This window comes from Dermochelys coriacea, chromosome 1, assembly GCF_009764565.3.
Source record: "Dermochelys coriacea isolate rDerCor1 chromosome 1, rDerCor1.pri.v4, whole genome shotgun sequence".
NCBI lineage: Eukaryota > Metazoa > Chordata > Testudines > Dermochelyidae > Dermochelys > Dermochelys coriacea.
Genome location: NC_050068.2, coordinates 259,915,225 through 259,940,551, shown reverse-complemented (window position 1 = coordinate 259,940,551; position 25,327 = coordinate 259,915,225).

Sequence of the window (25,327 nt, the reverse complement as noted above, 5' to 3'; positions counted from 1 at the left end):
ACCTTAAGTTACCAAAAGACAGGAATATCCATTCCATTCAGCACAGCTTATTTTCTCAGCCATTTAAAGAAATCATAATCCAACGCATATCTAGCTAGATTACTTACTAAATTCTAAGACTCCATTCCTGTTCTGTCCCAGGCAAAAGCATCACCCAGACAGATCCAGACCCTTTGTTTCTCCCCCCCCTCCAGCTTTGAAAGTATCTTGTCTCCTCATTGGTCATTTTGGTCAGGTGCCAGCGAGTTTAATCTAGCTTCTTAACCCTTTACAGGTGAAAGGGCTTTTCCTCTGGGCAGGAGGGATTTTAAAGGTGTTTACCCTTCCCTTTATATTTATGACATATGTCTTCCCAGTTTGAGAGTGAACCATTGATAACTACTCTGGGTACAGTCTTTCAACCAGTTGTGCACCTACTTATAGTAATTTCATCTAGACCACATTTCCCTAGTTTGTTGATGAAAATGTTGAGTGGCACTGTGCCAAAAGTCTTACTGAAATCAAGATATATCATATCTACCGCTTCACCCCATCCACTTGGTCAGTAACCCTGCCAGAGAAGGACATTAGGCTAGTTTGGCGTGATTTGTTCTTGACAAATCCATGCTCGCTATTTCTCATTAACCCTATTTTTTCCAGGTGCTTACAAACTGGATTGTTTAATAATTTGTTCCAGTATCTTTCCATGTACCGAAGTTAGGCTGACTGGTCTATAATTCCCCGGTCCTCTTTTTTAAAGGCAGATGCTATGTTTACTCATCTCTAGTGCTCTGGGACCTCACCCATCTCCATGAGTGCAGGCATATTGAATGCAGAGAAAAGGCATGACTCACCAGCTGCTCCCCCTTCAGGTATATAATACTAGAGGGGAGGAAAAGGAGGATACATACCCATTGGGGATTGGAAAATCGATCTGGATAGAGTACAAATTGAGCCAAACTAAAACAAACCCAAATTGCAGGACATTCTTTAAATGCCTGATTCCAAAGCAGAAGTGTCAAAACACCATGATAAAAGGCTGTTCTCATGGTATTTCTGGCCTAATTGAAATCAAGAGGTACCAGAAATCTTGCAAGAAAATATTTGTTTTCTCTTATGAGATTTGTAACTCAGTTTGACAGACCCAAGAGGTTTGACAAAACATAAAGAACCAGGCTGAGATTAATCAGCATAGGTTTGTTGAAGTTAATGGACCTATGTGGATTGACATCAGCTGAGGAGCTGGCTCAAGCTTTTGAGAACTTACCTAAACTGAACCTCCCAATCTTTTGAAGTTCAACCCATCACTGATTGCCAGTCAGACAATCCTGGATAGCAAAATAATTCCTGTTGCGTGTTCTTCCCACCACCTCCTGCATCTGTGAAAATGGAGCACTCCAATCATTAAACTAGTAAGTCAGTTCTTAGCCAAATTGGCCAAGGTCTCCAGCACCTGCCTTCAGCAATGTAGATGTTACTTTTACACTGACTTGCCTCTCTTGTCCCTTGGTGGCTGACTAGCTAAGTCAAGTCACTATGCATTTGGTAATACCTCAGCAGAGTTATGACAATGTAACCATTTCACTGGCTACAACACTTCGTCCCTGGCCTTGCAATTTCACCTTTGGATTACAGCACTATTGAGGCCTGGTCATCTGCTAAACTCCCACTGATTTCAGTGGTAGTGGTGGATGCCCAACCATCTCTCTCAATCAGGCTACTCGAGTCTTTTAGCGGATCATCCTGCCATTTGTGTGTAGCTGACACAAAATGCAGCAGCATGTTTAAATTTCCTCCATTCTTGTAATGATCATGTGACACCCTCCTTTTTAGACTTCTTGCACTGATTACCCATTAGCTTTAGCACCTGGTTTAAATTACTACTTGTATTTAAAGTTCTTCACTCTACATAGGAATTTCCATACCAGGTAAAACCAGCGTTCCATCTAATCCAAGGAAAGTCTCTGACAGAAAGTAGTGCTATATACTTCAGAGGGAAGGTGCAGTGAACCCCCTTGTGGACAATTACAGATTAACATGCCTACAGGGCAAGTTTTCGCCTACCCTCATCAATTAGTGGTTGGCTTATGTCCTGAAGTAGGAGTGTTTATACACAAGGATTGTTGAGTTTTTTCCTGTCTAATATAATTGTAGGTGTTTCCATTAGCCATATAACCATCTCATCCTGTTTTGTATCTAAGTTCTTGGCCTCAAAGATATCTTGGTGGCAGTGAATTCCAAATTAACTGTGTGCTAAGAAAGTAAGTGTTTCCGTTTTGTCTGTTTTAAATGTGTTGCCTTTCACATGGATTGAATGTCCCTTATTCTTTTATTAAGAGAGAAGGTAAATTGGAGCAACCTACCTATCTTTTCTCTACCATCCATTATTTTCTTTACTTCTGTCATGTCCCCTCTTATTAATTCTTCTCTAAACTAAACAGTCCCCATTTTTTCAATCTCACATATAAATTTTCCCCAGTCTCTGTTCATTTTTGTCACTCATATCTGAGCTCCCTCTATTCCTGGTGTACCTTTTCTGAAATGGGGAGGATCAGAACTAAGAGCAGACCATTGATTTAAATAACAGCAAAATATTTGCTTTATTATTCTCCATCCCATTCTTTATGGACATTTTGCCTGCTTTTTTGACCACCGCTGCATACTGAGCAGAGGTTTTCATTGAGCTGTCCATAGTGATGTCCAGCTCCATTATACTTGTCCATTTTAATCTCAGTTCGATTTATGCTGGGGGTGTGCCCCCAAGTGGGACTTGTGATCTAGAAATGATGATCTGATTCGGATGCCTTTGAGGCCCATGTGCATTTCCAAATATAGGGCAGTATCCCCGGTGCTCTTAGACTCTCCAATACAATAATACAGTGATGTGAGCAATAGAAAAGCCTACACATAAAATAAATACATTTAGCTACTATTTGGTAGAAAGACCCACTAGTTCAAAGTAATTCATTCAAGGGGCCAAATTAATCCTTGGTGTAACTCCACTGAAGTCAACTAGTTACACCTAGCATGAATTTGGCCTAAGACTTTTTCCAGTCATTTTTAATTGTGCATTTTATTCTTGTTCTCCATCTTCCTATAAAGTTCCCTGATACTCGTGAAAGGCTTTCAATACATCAACCAATAGTAATCAAATCACTGGGGGTCCGAATTACCAATGTCTGTAACCACAGTGAGAAATGGTGGCGCCCTAAAGAAATTTCAAAGGTGTGACATTAATCTGTTAGTCCCACTTGAGGGGCACTCAAATGGATTGAGTAGTCAGGGGAAGTTACAATTGATGGCTACCACACATACACACAACCCTGTCTGCCCTTTACGATGAGCAAAGGGGTGGGACCACACATGTCCCTGGGGACAAACATAAACCAATCAACTGCCCATTTCACTGGCTCCATGTTGCATCAGATATCTCATCCCACACTCCCCTTTAATCCTGGCTAATTTTGTAAAACAACAACAAGATACCTTGGCACCATCTGCTTATCTCACCACGCTACGAAGGACAAGCCTGGCACAGTGCTCCATCCTTTTGCCCCCTAGGAAATGCTGCCAATAGAACTGTCTGAATGGCAGCATGCGCCAGCTCTTGCACAGCACTATCACATATTGACACAGCAAGACACGCACACTCGATGCCATGAGGCCTGAAATAAATCCAGGGCCAGCGAACTGCCCTTTGACTTAGAGACTCTTGGCCCCACCCCCTTGGCGGAGGGATAGGTAAGCGGTTTGAGCATTGGCCTGCTAAACCCAGGGTATAGAGTTCAATCCTTGAGGGGGCCATTTAGGGATCTAGAGCAAAAATTGGGGATTGGTCCTGTTTTGAGCAGGGGTTGGACTAGATGACCTCCTGAGGGCCCTTCCAACCCTGATATTCTATGACCCATGGGGAAAAACAAACAATCATGGACCATCTCATGAATTTGGGGCTGGGAAGATTCCCAACCAACACCACGCAGGGAAACTGTGACAATCACCTTCTGTAATTACAGTTTCTGAAATATCTGGTATTTATCTCCACTGCATTCGTTACAGCAAAGGGGAGATATTTGCATGGAGACAGAGTTCTCACCTGCTCTGCGTGCTGCTTCCATTCCCCTGATGTCACAAACAAAGTGGATGGAAGTTGCTTTCTCTGAATGGTCTATTTCAGCCACCTCATTATATTAGACAGAGGCAAAGCCAAGAAAGAAAGAACCCAGCAAAGGGCCGTGGAAATGATTGCAATCACCAAGGTGTCAGGAAGCACAAAGCCTCCGTAAGAGAGGACTGAAGCCGAAGACCATTTCATTCTCTGGAAAGGAAAAAAGAGTAAGAGGCGGCAGCATGGACACACATGAAATAACGGCTGCTATTGGGAAGGAGAACTCCGCTTCCTTTCTCTTTGCATCATGCCCAGGGCTCCCCCTGGTGTAATGAAGGCCTGGGGAGTCAAAGAGGGTGAGAAAAGGACTGGAGCACTAACCCATTTGGAAGCCAGTCATGCACTCATTTGAGGACACAGACCTCCAGCTCCACAGCCCAGTTCCCAGCTCCAGCAGTCAGGCGATGCACTCAGAGTTCTTAAAGGCTGGGGAGAAAGGAATCCTGCCCCCACTCCTACCTGTGGAACAGCAGCAGAGCCGCTCTAGCTACCCTAAGCTAGCGTTGGAGAGGGAGTAGCTATGAGCTGCCACATCCCTCTCTGAGGGGACTTGTCAGTAGGGCATGTAGACCCACTGGCTAGGCCTCCATATCTCTACTGCAGAACAGAAAAAAAAATCCCATGGAGCTGGGATGCAGGGAGCACAGTTCCTCAGGGTGAGTTTCCCACATCCTGTCCCTTCCCTACACAGCAGAATTGTACACGTTCTACTGCAGGCAGGGTCCCTATGCACTCAGAAAAATAGGGCACGGGCTATTTGCTTGCTGTGGCCTACTGGCATAGCACTCCCCACCCGTGGTCCAGAGTCATGTCTCAGCCCCAGGTGGAGAATCCCCAGGGTGATACCGCAGAAAATTGAACAGTGTGCTGAACCCGATTTTATTTTTTGGTAAAATCATCCATATGGAAGAAAATATACAATTTCTCCAGACATCTGCTGCGCGATCCAGAAAATGCATTATTAGAGGCATGCTGCAAAGTGTGAAATAGATTTCAGAAGTTAGAAAGCGACTGGATATTTAAAGGATGGGCAACCCATCACAGTACGTTGGAAATACATGTTAATAAATAAACAGCTCCTCATAGACTTTGCAAAGGGTTACCATTAAATTTTGTACCTGTGAAAAGTCCTGGCTCATGAACCCCTGCTGAAGGAAGTACTTTTATAGGTGCCATTTATTAATTATTATTATTGTTGTTGTTTGTGTGGCTCTGGGCCCCAGTGTGCGAGGCTCTGTCTGTGTGGTTTTATTTTTTATATATATATATAAATAAATAAATAAATGGCAAGACCACTGCCACAAAAGAGCTTTTAATTAGGGATATCAAGCAATTAAAAAAATTAACTGTGATTAATCACACGATTTAAAAATTAATCTCGATTAATTGTGCTGTTAAACAATACAATTTATTTAAATATTTTTGGATTTTTCTACATTTTGAAATATATTGATTTCAATTACAACATAGAATACACAGTGTACAGTGCTCACTTAAATTTATTTTTATTACAAATATTTCAACTGTAAAAAAGAAATTTTTCAATTCACTTAAGTACTGTAATGCAATCTCTTTATCATGAAAGTTGAACTTACAAATGCAGAATTATGTACCAAAAAATAAACTACTCAAAAATAAAACAATGTAAAACTTTAGAGCCTACAAGTCCACTCAGTCCTACTTCAGCCAATCACTCAGACAACCAAGTTTTTTACATGTGCAGGAGATAATGCTCCCTGCTTCTTGTTTATAATGTCACCTGAAAGTGAGGCATTCACGTGGCACTATCGTAGCTGGCGTCGCAAGATGTTTATGTGCCAGATGTGCTAAAGATTCAGATGTCCCTTCATGCTTCAACCACCATTCCAGAGGACATGCATCCATGCTGATGACTGGTTCTGCTCGATAACAATCCAAAGCAGAGTGGACCGACACACGTTCATTTTCATCGAGTAAGATACCACCAGCAGAAGGTTGATTTTCTTTTTTGGTGGTTCAGGTTCTGTAGCTTCTGCATCAGAGTGTTGCTCTGTTAAGACTTCTGAAAATGTGCTCCACACCTCATCCCTCTCAGATTTTGGAAGGCACTTCAGATTCTTAAATCTTGGGTCAAGTGCTGTAGCTATTTTTAGAAATCTCACATTGATACCTTCTTTGTGTTTTGTCAAATCTGCTGTGAAAAGTGTTCTTAAAACAAACATGTACTGAGTCATCATCCAAGATTGCTATAACATGATATATAAGGCAGAATGCAGGTAAAACAGAGCAGGAAACATACAATTCTCCCCCAAGGAGTTCAGTCACAAGTTTACTTAACGCATTATTTTTTTAAATGAGCGCCATGAGCATAGAAGCATGTCCTCTGGAATGGTGGCCAAAGCATGAAGGGGCATATGAATGTTTAGCACATCTGGCACGTAAATACCCTGCAATGCCAGCTACAAAAGTGCTATGCGAACACCTGTTCTCACTTTCAGGTGACATTGTAAATAAGAAGCAGGCAGCATTGTCCCATAAATGTAAACAAACTTGTTTGTCTTAGCAATTGGCTGAACAAGAAGTAGGACTGAGTGGACTTGTAATCTCTAAAGTTTTACATTGTTTTATTTTTGAGTGCAGTTATGTACCAAAACAAAACAAAACAAAAATCTACATTTGTAAGTTACACTTTCACTATAAAAAAAGATTGCACTACAGTACTTGTATGCAGTGATGAGCTACCAAAATCTTAACAGCTTCCCTCCTCACCCCATGAAGAGGTCGTTGCCCACCCCCGCCCCCCGGGACTCCTGCCCCACCCAACCCCCACGTTCCTTGACACCCCCCCAGGACCCCTGCCCCATCCACCCCCCTCCCCTGTCTCCTGACTGCCCCCAGAACCGGGCAGAAGGGTCTTGTGGGCCACCATAGTGGGTGCCCATCCCTAAGAGCCAGAGGGACCTGCCGGGGGGTGAGGTGGGGAGTCCCGGCGGTGCTTACCTGGGGCAGCTCCCAGGAAGCGTCCAGCAAGTCCCTCTGACTCCTAGGGGCGGGGTAGCATAGCTAGGGGGCAGCAGGGGAAGCGGCCGCTCCCCCCACTGATCACATCAAAAGTGGTGCCTTAGGTGTCGACTCCATGGGTGCTCTGGGGCTGGAGCACCCACGGGGAAAATTTGGTGGGTGCAAAGCACCCACTGGCAGCTCCCCACCCCGCCCCCGCCCCTGAACACACTGCCTTGCCCTGCTTCTCAGCACCCCCTGCAAATCAGCTGTTCGGCGGGGAGCCTGGGAGGGCTGAGAAGCAGGCAGCGGCTTTGCACTCAGGCCGAGGTTGGCGGAGGTGAGCTGGGGCGGGGAGCAGTTCCCCTGCACCCCCCCGGGTTACCTGCTGCGGTGCGGGCAGCCCTCCTCGCGCCCCCCCCCGCCCCAGCTCACCTCTGCCTCCCTGGGCCTGAGTGCAAAGCCGCCGCCTGCTTCTCAGCCCACCCCGGCTTCCCGCATGATCAGCTGATTCATGGGAAGTCTCAGGGGGCGGAGAAGCAGAGGTGGGCGGTACATTCAGGGGAGAAGGCGGTGGTGAGCTGGGGCTGGGGCGGGGAGCTGCCGGTGGGTGCTCTGCACTGACCAAATTTTCCCCTTGGGTGCACCAGGGCTGGAGCACCCATGGAGTCGGCATCTAAGGCGCCACTTTTGGCCGGTTAAATTTAGAAGCCCTTTTAGAACCGGTTGTCCCTCGCGGAACCACCGGTTCTAAAAGGGCTTCTAAATTTAACAATCGGTTCTAGCAAACTGGTGCAAACCTGCTCCAGCTCACCACTGCTTGTATGAGGTGAATTGAAAAATACTATTTCTTTTGTTTATCATTTTTAGAGTGCAAATATTTGTAATCAAAAATAATAATATAAAGTGAGCACTGTGCACTTTATATTCTGTGTTGTAATATAAATCAATAGATTTCGAAATGTAGAAAAACATCCAAAATATTTAATAAATTTCAATTGGTATTCTACTGTTTAACATTGCGATTAATCATGATTAATTTTTTTTAGTTAATCGCATAAATTAACTGCAATTAATCGACAGCCCTACTTTTAATCTAATGATAAGATGAGAGACAACAGGAGGATACAACTAACAGAGGAAATACAAGGTACAGAAAAGGTTTGCATGGCCAGCGGCACTGCAAGCTTCTTGCATGTTGCCCTCTGTCAATGTGCATAGGCCTCCAAAGAGACAACACCTACGAGTCAGAGGGGAGTTTAGTCTCTAAGACCCATTCAGACCAGGTCCCTTCTGCTAAGAATATAACAGTCCAACTCTTGCCAATCCCCAGTCTCCCCCAGCTCCAGAGCTCCTTGCTCAGCCAGTCCCAGTCTCACCCTGATCCAGGTCCCCTTGCCTAGCCAGCCTCAGTCTCCCCCATCTCCCAGTCCCTGTCTCCTTTCTCAGCCAGTCTCAGTCTCCCACACAACTCTCAATTCCAGTTTCTCTCTCTGCTCCCTGACCAGTCTCCAGTGCCAGTCCCTCCCTCCCAGCCTCTTCCTCCCAATCTACTCCCGCATACAACCCATCCTTCATGATGCCTGGGCCCAATAAAGCAGTTACTGAGAGTTCAGGAGAGAAGGCTTTCTTGCTCTCTGTTCTGGTGCCCAGCCCTGGCCTGGCCCGGCCCAGACATGCAATTGCATGGAAAGTTCAGCTCAGCCCCCACAGAAGCCCCCACTAGAGCACTCCATGCAAACAGAAACTTCAGGGAATTTAGCAGCTAAAATCTGAAGACGACTCAACTGAGCATGTGCAAATTGAGATATTTCAACAGCTTATAACTTGATCATATTGGGGCAGAATTTCGCAGAGATGGCAAAAGGCCTGTCCCTGACACAAAGGCCACGCCCCTGCAAAATTTTACATCTCTGCTCCAAAGCATGGGGATGCTAAAGCTTTTCAAATAAAAAGTCACCATAACTTTTAACATGGGAGAAACATATTTTCCCTTGCTTTGTTCTAATAAACGGCTGAGCCATTTTGGCTGAAATTTTCCCAAGAAATTAAGTCCGAGACAGACACCAAGCCTGGAAACTTTCAGCCCAAATGGTTAAAGTTTGGCACAGTTATAAGCAATTGAAAAAAGGGTCTTATAATTGGCAGTGTCAGGCAAGCTTAACAACAGGCAGTGCTATCAGCCTCTCCTACAATATCATGAAAATGAGATAGTGTTATGCCATTTTTTTAATATATATTGATTTATTAACCTGGGGGATTTCACCACAGATCCCACTGGTTAATATGTGGTCTTATGACCACTTGTCGCTATGTACCACTGCCCTCACAAGAAGGAAAAAGTACATATCAGGAGATCAACAGTGTATGGTGGGGAGAGAGAAGACTTGTGCAATGCTGGAAAAACACTAGAGCCAGGAGCAGAGAAGAGTGTGAGTGAGTGGAATAAAATGCAAAGGGACAGGGGGAATGAAAGACCACAATGACTGTTCCTATTGGATAGAGTGAGCCGTACAGTTTGTGCCCCTGCCTTAGCTAAATGCATGCCCATCTTCAGAGACGGCTCAAGAGCCCAACCTATTCCCTGGAAAGGTCACTCCTGCTGCCAGGAAAGACGACACTGGAACCTTCCCCACAGCAGGTAAAAAGGGCACACTTCGGGGGAGAAATATCCTGTTACATTAATCAGATGAGTAGCAATTGGCTCTGAAGACTATGGCAAGCAAAATAAATCACCTTGAAGTAAAAAAGAGCATCCTTCACTCTGAAACAGTGCATTCAGCCTTCGGCTTTGGGCAACATGCAGTATGACAATGGCTTCTTCCTGTAGGCAATATTTTACTGCTGTTCTTGTAGCTAGTACAAATTATACGCACACAAGCAAAGTAAAACCTTGCTGATGGCCGGGAGACCTACTGAGAGTGAATTCATGTTGCAAATAAGTAAACAAAGACAATCAAATTAGAAAAAAGGATAATACACAGCACAATATACTTTGTACATTTATTTAACAAGTGTGGTTTGGCTTTAATTATTGATAACAATGCTTCCTAACAGACTGGTAAATGATAGTTGTATTCATCCGAGATCTTGTCACAGCACTTGAGTATTAAATTATTTCCTACGAAGCAGGGTGTGGGGTGCAGGGAAGATGAGCGCACGCGTGCGTGCAAGAGAGACTATCACGGACAGTGGAGATTAGTGAAGAGTGCAGTATGAGGTTGTAGGGTATTCACACACAAGAGGCAGGAAGGAGGAGAGAAATTTTGGATCTTAGAGTTTGCAGGGACTTTAGAGTCTCTCAAAAAGAAAAAGGAGTACTTGTGGCACCTTAGAGACTAACAAATTTATTTGAGCATAAGCTTTCATGAGCTACAGCTCACTTCATCGGATGCATTTGGTGGAAAATACAGTGAGGAGATTTATATACACACACAGAGAACATGAAACAATGGGTTTTATCGTACACACTGTAAGGAGAGTGATCACTTAAGATGAGCCATCACCCCAGCCCCATGTTATTTCTCCCCCCCACCTCACCTCCCACCGTTCCTCAGATGTTCTTGTTAACTGCTGGAAATGGCCTACCTTGCTTGTCACCATGAAAGGTTTTCCTCCTTCCCCCTCCCCTCCCCCCCCCCGCTGCTGGTGATGGCTCATCTTAAGTGATCACTCTCCTTACAGTGTGTATGATAAAACCCATTGTTTCATGTTCTCTGTGTGTGTATATAAATCTCCCCACTGTATTTTCCACCAAATGCATCCGATGAAGTGAGCTGTAGCTCACGAAAGCTTATGCTCAAATAAATTTGTTAGTCTCTAAGGTGCCACAAGTACTCCTTTTCTTTTTGTGAATACAGACTAACACGGCTGCTATTCTGAAATAGAGTCTCTCAGTATTGGATTTTTAAAAAAAGAAAACTATTTCCCCACCCCGAAATATTGAACTCCCCTGCCTCCTCCAAGCCATGAAACTGAACAGCTGCTGTTTGTTATGAGCTGCCTATTTAAACAGGGAGGTTAATATTTTACAATGTGTTTTTCTTTTCATCTCCTCTCTCTCCTTTCCGTGCTTTGCACACAGGCAATTTCATTGCCAGTGTAACTCAACTGAACTCAGCAGGCTTACACCAAGGATGACCTTGTCCCACTGTGGTTTGGCCCCACTTAGTCGTTGAAGCTCTGTGGGAGTGGAAGTCCCACGAGACCAGGCTCTCTCCCAAGTTGTCCAGTAACTCCTCGTTACAAGTGAGCTGGAAGTGCGTGTGGTATCTCAGTATATATGCTTCCAGCTCCTACTGGGAAGCACAGAGCTACAGAAAGCTGTGGTGTTTTAAAAAATAGAATGGCAGTTAAGAAAATGTACCCCCCCACATACACCCAAAAAAAGTTTGTACAAGTATTAGGCAAAGGGTGGGTGCATGGTTCAAATTTTATTCAAACCATTTAATGCATTGTACATGGAATTTCACCAGCTTCCTATTCATCTTGCCCCTCCCTCCATAATGCTTCCTATCCATTACCCCTCATCCTTTCCCCTTCCCCACTTACCTTTCCTCCTGATCTTCTTCCCCATCCATCCTCCCACCCCAACCTTCCAATACCCTCTACCCACAGCTGGGGGGCATAGGCTGCCACTCGTTCACTTCAGCTCCGTCATCTCTCGGAACTCTCCCCCCTTTCTGTCCCTCTGTGCCAATGAGTCATATCCTCTGCTTAAATCCTGCCTTACAATCTTCCCTTTTCTCTTCAGCTCATGACTGACTCTCCCCAGGAAGTGTTTTTGTTCCTGTTGGTGTACTGGATATGAAGGGTGCGTTATAGAAAGATGGACTATTAGTGTATGAACTTGCCTCCTAGGGTGCCTGTGCTGAGAGATTTCAGAGCAGCAGCTGTGTTAGTCTGTATTCGCAAAAAGAAAAGGAGGACTTGTGGCACCTTAGAGACTAACAAATGTTAGTGTCACAAGTCCTCCTTTTCTTTGTGCTGAGAGAGACAGACAGAAGGCAGTAAAAGCCGAGAGAGAGACAAGAGGGAGAGGAAATTAAAGGAGACAGAAAACGACAGACTCAGACAGAGAAAGAGTGAGCTAGCAAGATGGGGGTGGGAGTGGGGAAGCTGCTCCAGAGATGGGCCGAGTTCTGATGCCAATGGGAACCGTAGGTTCAGAGTCAAACCCCGACAGTCAAACAAAGGGGGAAAGCAATAATAATACTTAGCCCTTACACATTCAAACAAGCAAGGCAGAGAGGATGGAAAGAGACTGGAGGCGAGACAGACAGAGAACTGGAGGATGACAGAAAGCTAAAGGAAGAGAGAATGGGGATGAACAGCTTATTATTAAAAAAGAAAAAGTACTTGTGGCACCTTAGAGACTAAAATTTATTTGATCATAAGCTTTCGTGAGCTTCAGCTCACTTCATCGGATGCATCCAATGAAGTGAGCTGTAGCTCACGAAAGCTTATGCTCAAATAAATTTGTTAGTCTCTAAGGTGCCACAAGTACTCCTTTTCTTTTTTGCGAATACAGACTAACACGGCTGCTACTCTGAAAACAGCTTATTATTGTACCACAAATGAAGACGGATTTTTTTTTCCCCTGGATGAATTCCTGCATATAAATGTAAATGGCACTATTTTCTCTGGGGACAGATGGCAACCCACATTACTGCACTGAATAGCCTCTCCATTGCCCCAGAGGAATCATTTTACTTGCTTAATCCAGATTGTTTGACTCAATGGTTGGGTGAGAAGTTTAGGGAGAGGGAATAGGGAACATGATCCTTAGGGTAGGAGGGTTGGGGTGGGTTCTTGTTTAGATTGGCCTAAGATCCAATCCATGCTGTGTTTCAGAGTAGCAGCCATGTTAGTCTGTATTCGCAAAGAGAAAAGGAGTACTTGTGGCACCTTAGAGACTAACAAATTTATTTGAGCATAAGCTTTCGTGAGCTACAGCTCACTTCATCGGATGCATCAATGCATCAGATGAAGTGAGCTGTAGCTCACGAAAGCTTATGCTCAAATAAATTTGTTAGTCTCTAAGGTGCCACAAGTACTCCTTTTCTCTTTGCGAATCCATGCTGTGTTCACCCTGGACCTCCATCTGGACTCAAGCCCTTACCCAGGCACGTGAAAGACAACTACTATTGCCACAATCACATGCTCAGTAAGGCCCCTGCCACCAACTATCACGCTGGCCAAATTCCCATCCATGAAACCGGTGAGGGAAGAGAAGAGCAAACAGAGTGGACGGGGAACCCTCCACTAAAAGAGGCTGGGTAAAGAGAGATAAGGATGAGCGACAACACTGCAGGCTGCAGTCCATGAACCAGCTGGGGACACAGCCCAGCCGCACAGTGCTGCCTGCTCTAGATCAAACCAGCCTGGGCCCCATCCCACATCAAACATCCTGAACTGCTAGTGTTATTAATAGTCAATGTCATTAAAATTAGATGAAGGAAATGCAGAAGATCTAACCTACCTAGATTTTAGGGAAGACATTTGATACAGTTCCTCCTGGGAAATTAGTAGTTAAATTTGAGATGGAGATTAATATGAGAACTGAAAGGTGGATAAGGAACTGATTAAAGGGGAGACTACAGTGGGTCATACTGAAAGGTGACCTGTCAGGCTGGAAGGATGTTACTAGTGGAGTGCCTCAGGGATCGGTCTTGGGACCAAATCTTATTTATTAATGACCTTGGCGCAAAAAGAGGGAGCATGCTAATAAAATTTGTGGATGACAAAGTCAGGAGCTATTGTCAATATGGAGGAGGACCAAAATATCATACAAGAAGATCTGGGTGACCTTGAAAACTGGAATAATAGAAATGGGATGAAATCTAATAGTGCAAAGTGCAAGGTCATGCACTTAGGGACTAACAACAAGAATGTTTGCTCTAAGCTGGGGACATATCAGTTGGAAGTGACAGAGAAGGAGAAAGATCTGAATGAACTGGTTGATCACAGGATGACTATGAGCTGCCAATGCAATGTGGTCATGAAAAAACGTTAATTCAGTGCTAGGATGCATCAGACGAGGTATTTCCAAGTAGAGAGAGGGAAGTGTTACTGCCATTATACAAGGCACTGGTGAGACCTCATCTGGAATACTGTCTGCAATTCTGGTCCCCCATGTTTAAGAAAGATTAATTCAAACTGGAACAGGTGCACAGAAGAGCTATTAGCATGACCCAAGAAATGGAAAACCTACCTTATGAGAGGAAACTCAAAGAGCTTAACTTGTTTAGCCTAAACAAAAGGAGGCTGAGTGGAGATATGAATGCTCTCTATAAATACATAAGAGGGATAAACATCAGGGAAGGAGAGGAGTTATTTAAGTTAAGCACCAATGTTGACACAAGAACAAATGGATAGAAACTGGCCATCAACAAATTTAGGCTTGAAATTAGACAAAGATTTCTAACCATCAGTGGAGTGACGTTCTGGAACAGCCTTTAAAGGGGAGCAGTGGGGGCAAAAACCTAACTTGTTTCAAGACTGAGCTTGATAAATTTATGGAGGGGCTGGTATGATGAAACTGCCTTCAATGGCATGTAGCCAGCCTGCAACTGCTAGCAGCAAATATCTCCAACAGCCAGTGATGGGACACTAGATGGGGAGGACTCTGAGTTACTACAGAGAATTCTTTCCCAGGTATCTGGCTGGTGGGTTAGAGCTCAGGGTCTAACTGATTGCCATATTTGGGATCAAGAAGGAATTTTTCCCTGGGTCAGTCAGACAGAGACCTGGGGAGTTTTCACCTTCCTCTACAGCATGAGTCACTTGCAGGTTTAAAGTAGTGTAAAGGGCGGATTCTCTGTAACTTAAAGTCTTTAAATCATGATTTGAGGACTTCAGTAACTCAGTCAGAGTTTAGGGATCTATTACAGGATTGGGTGGGTGAGGTTCTGTGGCCTGTGATGTGCAGAAGATCAGACTAGATGATCATGATGGTCTCTTCTAGCCTTACAGTCTCAGAGTGACAATTATCCAGCCTCTTGATGATCTTCTGAGGCAGTGAGTTCTATGGGATGGCTGAACATACAGCTGGCTGACTATGGCAACAGATAATGATCAAGAGTCCATGCTGATTCTTTTAGATCAGCTGCCTTTGATACCATTGATCACAAGGGTTTGACGACATGCCTACTAAGCCTGGCAGGCAATGACAAAATGGTGGCTGAGAGGTCTGGTTCTTTCTGCTTCAAGAACACCCTTCCTTGCTTCTACAACTCCCCTGTCTCCCCCCTCCGCTCCTCTCCATTGGCTTCAGGTCTCCTGTGACATCATACTCAAGCTTCATCTACAACCCCTATATAAAACTCCTAAATCCCACCCCCTCTGCTCAGCCCGGTCATCTCATTTTACTTCTCTATCTCCTTTTCCCACTTGTGGTTCGTGCCATCTACCATGCTGCCCCCTCTATCTGGAAAACTCTCCCTGACCCCATCCACCACACAAGCTCCCTCCCTTCCTTTGAATCCACCTCTTACACAATCCCTCCTCTCTCCTCATCAATAATCCCCACACTCTCCTCATGCAGAAGAGATGCTGACTGGCTGAGTGGAACAAACAGAGAAGATGATGGAGTTGATGTCTGCCCTCTTGAGAGGGGGAATTTGGCTGCTTTGGGTTAGCATAGCATGCATCTGAGGGGTGGCATTACTTTAGAGACTGCCTTTGCATGGCCAAGTAGCAGCATTGGCCAAGAGTGAATTTATCTCACCTGTTCTTGGCCAGGAGATTGCAACAATCAGAAGATGCAGAGCTCATTGGTTATCTATGCCTCCTTCTCCTCCAGATTCAATTACTGTAGTGCACTCTACTGGAGCTATTCTTATAGATCACTTGGAAACCTCTCACATGGACCATATTACATGAAATGCATTACACTGCTCTGGACCCTACACTGGGTTTCAGTTAGCCTCCTAGTAATTAATTACTTATGTAGGAGGACTATATGTCCTGTTTTGGCTGGGACAGTCCCCTTTTTAAGCCCTATCCCGGACATCCCAACTTTTTTTGGCAAAGATGGGCATTTAAGAGCATATGGGACAAATGACCAGGTTTGCCAAAAAAAGAAAAAAAAATCGGGACATCCAGGACAGGGCTTAAAAAGGAGACCATCCCAGCCAGAATAGGACATATAGTCCTCCTACATAGGTAATTCATTACCAGGAGGCTAACTGAAACCCAGTGGGGTGTGCCACACACACACACCCCCCCAAGGGAGCGCAGAGGAACATTCTGGGGGGCAAGCAGCAGCATCAGGTGCTGGGGCTCAGGCTGTCAGCCCCGGGTGGTGGGGCTTGGGCTGTCAGCCCCAGCTCTGGGCAGCAGGGTTCGGGCCAGCCCCACACACTATCCAATTTTCCCTTTAGGAAATATGGTCACCCTATGGCTGCAAAGTGCTTTCTGGGCTGGTACTTTGTAGACACTCACTCTTTTCCTGCTCTATCTCTGGATTTGAAGTCAGATGAGGTGCTCAAACAGCCCCTCATTTTAAGGGTCTTGGGACTGGACCCTTTTTTCTATGGAAGGCACTCGACTCTGCTAGTCACTCCCCATTTGGTTTGACAGAGCCCAGGTTTTTATGTCCAGGATACATAGCAAAGGGACTCGTATATTTACACATGCTTTTACGTGTGTTTGGAACTTTGGTTGGGTGTAGGAGGGGGGTGAATCTGGAGTCCCTTAATGGACAGTTGGTCAATTTGCTAGTTGGGCATTACATTATTTAATTCATGTTGTTAATACCATACATGTAATTACAGTCTCTAATCAGCGTGTTTTCTACATCCTGAAAACTTAAAATGAATACATGTATTGCCCTCTAGGTTTCCTTTAGAGCTCTCTTCCCTGCTCTCACGCAAACCCTGCCTTATGTTATAGGAGAGTTTTTAAAAAGGGGAACTATTTTTCACTAGACCTAACACAGATGAAGTGACTCTCAACTCTGCAGCAAAAATATGTTCCAGTGAGTGTACACAATATGCTCCAGAAGGGTTTTCAGTGTTCATTTTGTTTTAATAACTTATATTGCTAATGGAAAAAGGGAAGGGATCCCAGTCTCCAAAATCCCACTGCCCCTGGTAGGTAATCAGAAGCAGGCTGCATTAACTTCCTTTCATCCCTTGTGTGTGTGGGGGGGTTCTGTCCCTTTCCCCTACCCAGCCAGCTTTGGGCTTCCCCTTTGGCCTGCCACTAAGGATGCTGTATCCATTGGCTAACATGTGACCCAGAACAAACCCAGCAGCCGCTCCATGATGGCCTGAAGAGTGAAGGCCAGATTCTCAGCTGGTGTACAAGGTGTAGCTCCATTAACTTAAACAGAGCTGCGCTGATTTACACCAGCTGACAATCTGGCCCCAAGACTCCCTGTTCTCTCTGTCCCTCTCTCTCCTCGCCTGCCTTCCCCAGTCCTCCATGCTTTTGTACCTCAGCCAGCAACAGAGGGACCTGTACTGCAGGACTGAGTGAAAGACATGTCCTTGTGAGAGTTCCATCTTCAATTTCCTAAAGCAAAAGAAGTTGGGTTCCGTTTCTAGACCTATTGTTATTAATTTGTATTAAGGTATCGATCGAGATGAGGTGCCAGGCCCTGCCCACACACAGTGAACAGTACCTGCCCCGACAAGTTTATATTCTAAAGTGAACGCATCTCTGAACACTTTGAGATTAGCTCATCATTAAGAGCCTAATTCTGCCACTCTCACTCATGACATGTAGGTACCTTGTCATGGGCTGCTAATAAAGTAAGGTGCTACTCGCCACGAATAAGGATGACAGAATCATACCCTTAGGCAGCATGGCTCAGCCTAGTGGTTACAGTACAGAACGGCAAGTCAAGAGATCCATGTGCCATTTCCCGCTCTGCCACCAACTCACTTGTGAGCAGGGTCAAGTCACTCAAACTCTGTGCCTCAGATTCCCCCAGAGAAACACGGAGATGCTACCAGCTCCAAAATTAGGAGGCTTAATTCACTTATGTCTGGACAGTGCTTTGAAGCCCTTGGATGGAAGGCAGGATAAATGTGCAAAAACTTATTTCTGTTTTCACTGTGGCCTTGTCAACCACGCAAGACCTCAAATTCAGGGAGCTAGAAATCGTCAGTGCTGACTTCATTTCCTCAGTAGCATTGTTTCATTTCAGAATTATGGTCTTGGGCTTCTCACTATGTAAGCCAACAGAACAAGCAAGGGGTCAGAAGGAGGCAAACACCACACGTTTCAGCATTCACACGTGGGCCCACAGTGCCAACCTGCAAACCAGCCAGATTTACATCTCCGTCCTTTATGTCTGCACATTTTCCTGGGACTATATGCATCTCACATAGACATATATACAATCCAAACAGACCATTTCTTATGGCTAACTAGCATGCAAATTCCCTTCAAACATGCAACATCTCAATCCCTTGCATGCTACTAACCACAGTATATGAATTCCACTTGATTTCCACTTACACTGCATCTGCCTTCACAAACAATCCCTCTAAACTTCCCACTGTAAACTAGCCCATCAGCCAGCCCACACAAACACTCTCTCTTCTCTGGAGTCACAGAGCAAGCTTCCTTCCCATCTAGTTGAGTATGTCCTAGAAGGCACAGTACTCCTCAGGACACTGGCATGTTTTCCTACTGACTAGAGTTGGCTGGGAAAAAAAATTGCCAGCCCACCAAAAAAAAAAAAAAAAAAAATCAAGTTTTTGGAAATTTTTTCATCCTGATTTGGGATGAAAAGCCAAAAATCCCAATATCTAAACGGAACTGAAATTCCACAGTATTTCTTTTCAAAGACACTGAAACATTCCCACAATGGGAACATTTCAGTGTTTCCAAAACAAAACATGCTCAGGCCAGAGAGCCGGGAAGCCCACCAGGCGGGCTGCCGGGGACTCAGAGATCCCATGGAGCCCTGACAGCCCACATGGGCTGGGGAGCGATGGGGATCTTGGGAGATGGTTGGGCTGGCAGGAAACCAGGCTGGCCGGCCAGTTTCCATCAAAAGTTTTGATGGAACTGACACATTCCCACAAAACTTTTTCCAATAGAAAACCGTTCAGACAGAATTTTTGACAGCTCTCTGACTGCTGCAACAAAATGATTATGAAATTGTGATTTAGCACATTATGAAAAGCAGGACATAGCTCACATAACTTCTTATCGCAAAGATTTTGTCTGACACTTGCTGATTCTGCGGCAAACGGATATCTGCTCTGCTCAGTGATTAGAGATCATCCATAGAACTCTCTAAGCAACAGGAAGTTACACTTTTAGCCGACAGTTCACTGAGACAATCAGTTCCTAAAGGCACAGTCATAATACACAGACAGTTACCTAAAACTCTACAGAGGCATACTATTATAAGGCCTCCCCAAAATGTCAGATTCTTTACCCATCTTGCAAGTTAGATTTACAGGAAGAGATGGGACAGATCTGTGAAAAACCAGATCATAATACTGCACATTTCTTTAGGCTTCTCCACCCCGAAGTTCTTTACATGCTGTGGATACAGGAGTCAGTATTGTCAACCCCAAGTTGACACGAGTCTGGTCCCAAAAAAATACAAGATTGGCTTAAAACCCGTGAGACTTCGGGGTTTTGAGCAGTGAAGGTACCCTCCTGTCATATTTTCAACCTGTCCTTCACAATCAAGTGTGCTAGAAACTTACTCTTTTTAAATGAACACTGAGGTTTGTACATAATCAGAGGATTCCAAGAACTGGGGCTTTTAGAAAGATACCCAGTATTTCAAGCCCCACAATAAAATTGCAAGTTGTTCACTCACTAACGAAACACACCCAGCTTTGGTGTGGAAGACAGCAGCTGTTTGACTGTGCACAGGACGACGCTTTAAGGAAGTGAAAAATACAATCTGCTACCGACATGGCAGAGAGAATTTTAGGGACACAGATATAATTGCCCAAGTTGGAACTTGACCAGGGAAGGTACCTGGTAGAATACCTCTATTCTGGTGAAAAATGACAGAGGCATTGGTTGGACCTCAATTTACACCTCATCTGAAAGATAGCATGACCTCCAGCAGCACAGTGCCCCAGTACAGCATGCTAGAATATTAGTTCAATACTGACGCAGAGAGAAAATTGCCAGCTACTGAATCACGCCTGCCACTTTCTTTTGCTCCCTGGATGACTGATTCTCCACTGCCTTGCACCTTTTGTAGTCACACATGAGCAACCTGCATGTAAAACACTACCACTCTGGTCTATTAACATTTTACACTGACTCGGCCCACATGTAAATGACTACATATAGCACAAGGCAGCACAGAATAAATCCATAGGTTCTCCTTTGAGTTTCCCACCCTAATACTGACCAGGCCCAACCCTGCTTATCTTGTGAATCTGCCCAGGTCTCAGCCCAAGCTAGTACAGCTCTAAGTACAGGCTATATAAACAATAATATTTATATAGCAGCAATAGTGTACTGGGAACTTTACACACACAAAACAAAAAGGTCCTTACCCTGGGAATCCTAAAATCTGATGTCTAAAGGGCAGGTGCTCAGCACAGTAGATAAAAATGGATGCATTTCTCTTTTTAAAAATATGGATATTTTTAAATTTAAAATAAATACCAATTTATGAATCTATTGAAAATTTATGTTAAGACCTAAACTTATTACAATCATTTAAATTAAATATAAAAAATAATATTAAGCAGTACATATTTGCTGCTGCTTTCTAAAGCAAGTCAAACCACAGAACTGGCAGAAGTTACTGGCAAAACATCTGGAACTAGAGCTGACATGCTAAAACAGCTTTTGACAGCCGTTGCCTCTTCTGGAGGTTTCAGTTTATTCACCTAATTCAGTTCAATGATGGGTTGGTTCATTCAAAGTTAAGAAGTCAGTCGGAAGTTGAAAAAAATGGAAAACATTGGCGCAGACTCCATGGGTGCTCCAGCCCTGGAGCACCCAGGGAAAAAAGTTAGTGGGTGCTTAGCACTCACCAGCAGCCAACTCCCACCATCCTCCTCAGCACTGACCACCCACCAAGGGCCCGGTCAATCAACTCCTCCCCCTCCCTCCTAGTGCCACCTACCCACCTCGATCAGCCGTTTCACAGGGTGCAGGAGGCACGGGGGGGGGGCGGAACTGGGAGGGAAGAGGGGGAGTGGAGCAGAGGCGGGGAAGAGATGGGGGTTTGAGGGATGGGGTCAGGTGGGGCACGGCCTGGGGCAGAGCAGGGGTTTAAGCACTCCCCGGAGCCCAAAGGAAGCCGGCATCTGTGGCAAGAAAACTTGTTTTCTTCTTCTTCTTCTTCGTTTTTCTATTCTATGAATAAAAACTAGGTGCGAGAGGATGAGATCTACTAGTGCTAAAATCTTGAAGTACGTGGTGATCAGTTTCATTCATTAACTACACATCATAATTCTTTTGTTTAGTGAATCAGTTTTAAATGCAAAACATATTTTGACAAACTATTTATAAACTTTTTTCCTATATATTCACCAGTTAGTTTTAAAGTTAGTTTTATTTAATTAAAAAAATTAAAATGCTATTTTAGTGCATTTGTAATTGAATTCAAATTTCCATCCAAATAGATTTTGGCACAAATAACCAGTAAGAAATTAATCATCTAGTAAATAAGAAATGCATCATTCACCATTTTCTAACATAATAAAAATGTAAAAATTAAGAATCAGAACAAACATTTGTTAAGCTATATAGTTGCTTAAATAAATGTGTACATGTGACACTATGCCCCATATTCTTAATAGAAATATTGTTAAAATACTATTATAGCATATGTAAAATATATTTTATGCAAGATGGGTCTTGGGAGATATTAGAAATGTTATGATTTGCTGAATATAATTATCCTATTTGTATGCATGTATCATTATTTTATCTAAAATTAGGAATATGCACTATGTATCTGTACTACAAAAGTGTTTACACCTCTAGAACGCCCACCAGACAGAAAGCAATCAGTCTGGATGGGCCATTAGGGAGAACAATAGGTCTCCCACCTTCCGGAGAAGCTACAAATGACTTTTGGCTCATGGCTCCTTTGACACTGCAGGGTCATGTGATCATGTCACCTGGACTGGACTCCATCACAGAATGCCAGTATTTTTCCACCGAGGAGGGTGGGAATCACACTGAAAGACAAAAGGATTCCTTCCACATGTAAATCTTATTCAAGGCAGGGAAGTGAGTTAATCAAGGTTCATACTCTTCACTGAATCCCCGCCCAGAACGACTGCTGGAAACATCTAAGAAACAAAAGACAAAAGGAGGGGGGGGAAGGAGCTGCGCCCAGGCTGGAAAAAGTGTCTGGCCTGTGAAAGAAATGCCTAAAACAACATTTAGGGTGAGAAATTACAACTTGTAGCCAACTTCTTTAGTGTCTTAAGCTTACATTGCATTTTTTGTTTTATTGGCTGGGTAATCTGCTTTGATCTGTTTGTTAACCCTTTTAATCACTTAAATCTATCTTTTGTAGTTAATAAACTTGTTTTTGTTTTCTCTACACTCAGTCTGTGGAATTCATAACTGGGGGGCGGGGGGGCAAAAAGCTGTGTATATCTTCCTCCACACTGAGAAGAGGCAAATTTCAATAAGCTTCTGCTGTACAGTTCTCTGTGCAGCGCAAGACGATACAGTTTTGGGTTTACACCCCGGGGGGGGGGGGTGTACTGGACAATTCCCTAGCCTTCCCATGCTGTGCCAATTTCAGTGTCTGTGTCTTTCTGCAGCTGGCTCTCTCACAACCTGTGTGTGCGCTCAGCAGGACAGTGCAAGGGAGCACAGGCTGGTGGAATAAGTGGGCTCAGTGGTACCACAGTACATCAGGTGACACCCTGGAGTTGGGGGTAACCCATTGCAGTACAGATATAGTATATCCTCTCGGTTAGCAAAAAAGCACCACCAAATTTAGCGTAAAGGCTACATCTAGTTGCAAAGCAACATGTTTTAATGGATACCAACCAATGAGAATCAATCTTTTTTCATGAAAACAACTAAAAAGTACAAATGCAAAACCGAATTAAAATGGATTATTTAAATCAAGGTTTTTGGCTTACTGATTTAAATTTTGATTAAAATCGTAAATTAAATAGCACTGATGTAAATCAAATCCACTCCAGTCTCCAGCAAGTGTAAGTGATCATAGCTAAAGGTACGTTTTAGTCATGGGTATTTTTAGTAAGAGTCATGGACAGGTCATGGGTAGTAAACAAAAATGCATGGCCCTTGACCTGTCCATGACTTGTGATATAGTCCCCTGACTAAAACTTACCAGGGGTGCTCTGTGCTGGGGCAGTCCAGGGGTGCTGTGGGTGGCTAGGGACCCTGTTGGTGCTGCGGGGGGGGCGGGGGTTGGAGGGGCTGGTAGTCTCCCTATCCGGCTCCATGCAGCTCCCTGGAAGCAGCAGCCATGTCCCTGCAGCTCCTAGAGGGAGGGAAGGCCAGGGGTGCTCTGCGCACTGCCCCCATCATGAGGTCTGGATCTGCAGCACCCATTGGACAGGAACCGCTGCCAATGGGAGCTGTGGGGCAGTGCCTGCAAGCAGGAACAGTGTACAGAGTCCCTTGGCCCCTCCGCCTAGGAGCTAAAGGGACAGGTCACCTGTCTCCCCCCCTCGCCCCGCAGGTAAGTGCCATCCCACACCCCAACCCCTGCTCCAGCTCTGAGCCCCCTCCCACACTCAAACTGCTGCTCCTGTTGGCCCAGGGGCAGCCCAAGTCAGCTGCACCAGCCACCGCAAAAGTCACAGAAGTCACCGAAAGTCGTGGAATCCGTGACTTCCCTGACCTCTGTGACAGACACACAGCTTTAATCATAACTCCATTGGCTTCAATACAAAGTACAATACAATACAAAAAAACAGGGGTCACCTGCTCAAATTAATAGACAGCAGGAAATACTTTTTCACATAACGCACAATTCACCTGTAGAACTCATTGACATGGGACGTTGTGACGGTCAAAAGTGTAACTGGGTTCAAAAAGAACTAATAAGTTCCTGGAGAACAGGTTCTACCAATGGCTATTAGCCAAGCTGGTCAGGAATGTAATCCATGTTCAGGATGACTCTAAAACTCTGGCTACCAGAAGCCAGCAGGGGAAGGCTGGGTGGATCTCTCCAAACTTGCCCTGTTCTGTGCACTCCCCCTGAATTTCTGGTACTGACCACTGTGAGACACAGGCCTAGATGGACCATTGGTCTGACCCACTATGGCCATTCTTACGTTCCTAATGCATCTACATCACTTTATACCAGCTGAGAATCTGGCTTTATAAAGTTACACACAGATGTCAAAAAGAAAAGGAATACTTGTGGCACCTTAGAGACTAACAAATTTATTAGAGCATAAGCTTTCGTGAGCTACAGCTCACTTCATCGGATGAGCTGTAGCTCACGAAAGCTTATGCTCTAATAAATTTGTTAGTCTCTAAGGTGCCACAAGTATTCCTTTTCTTTTTGCGAATACAGACTAACACGGCTGCTACTCTGAAACACAGATGTCAGTTTTTGCACCGCTGTGGCCTGACTGCCTGATCCTGCACCACTGATATCAACGGTTGACTGCAGCCCAAATGGCAAAGTTTACAGATGAAGAAAGGGGACTAGTAAATATGAAAAAAAAGGCTGGAGCAGTGAACTGCAGAACGTATTTTGTTACCAAAATGTGGAAGTATTGATTTTTTTGAATGGCACACTCATACTTGCTCTTGCTGTCTCATCTATAATATCGACACTTGAGCAAGAGGAGGTCTAGGGTTTATAGACCTCCTGGAAGGAGTTTCTTTTAAGGAGGGACTCAAAGGACAAATTAAATATATAGGTCCTGATCCTGCACTTAGATCCATGGGCATGGACCCTAATGCCTTCACAGAGCCCTCCTGAAGTCACTGAGGCCTCATACAGGTGCAAAGGTCCACCAACGTGATCCTATGACGAGATGCAGGCCACACAGTTTATAAAGGGCATTGGAATTCTTCTGTTACTAATTAGTCTCAGAGACTTTAGGCGTTTTAGCTTATGATGAAAACCATACACTTGATTTAGAAACATTTTTCACTCTCTCTTCCTTATTTTTTAAGTTTAACTTTGACCTTTCTTAAGTCAAATTTGGCTCAGAATTTAGGTTTTGTACAAGAAAGCATTTAAAATTTTTATGGATTTTTTTTTTAATTCCAAGGGAAGCAGGATTTTAAAATAAATAAGCA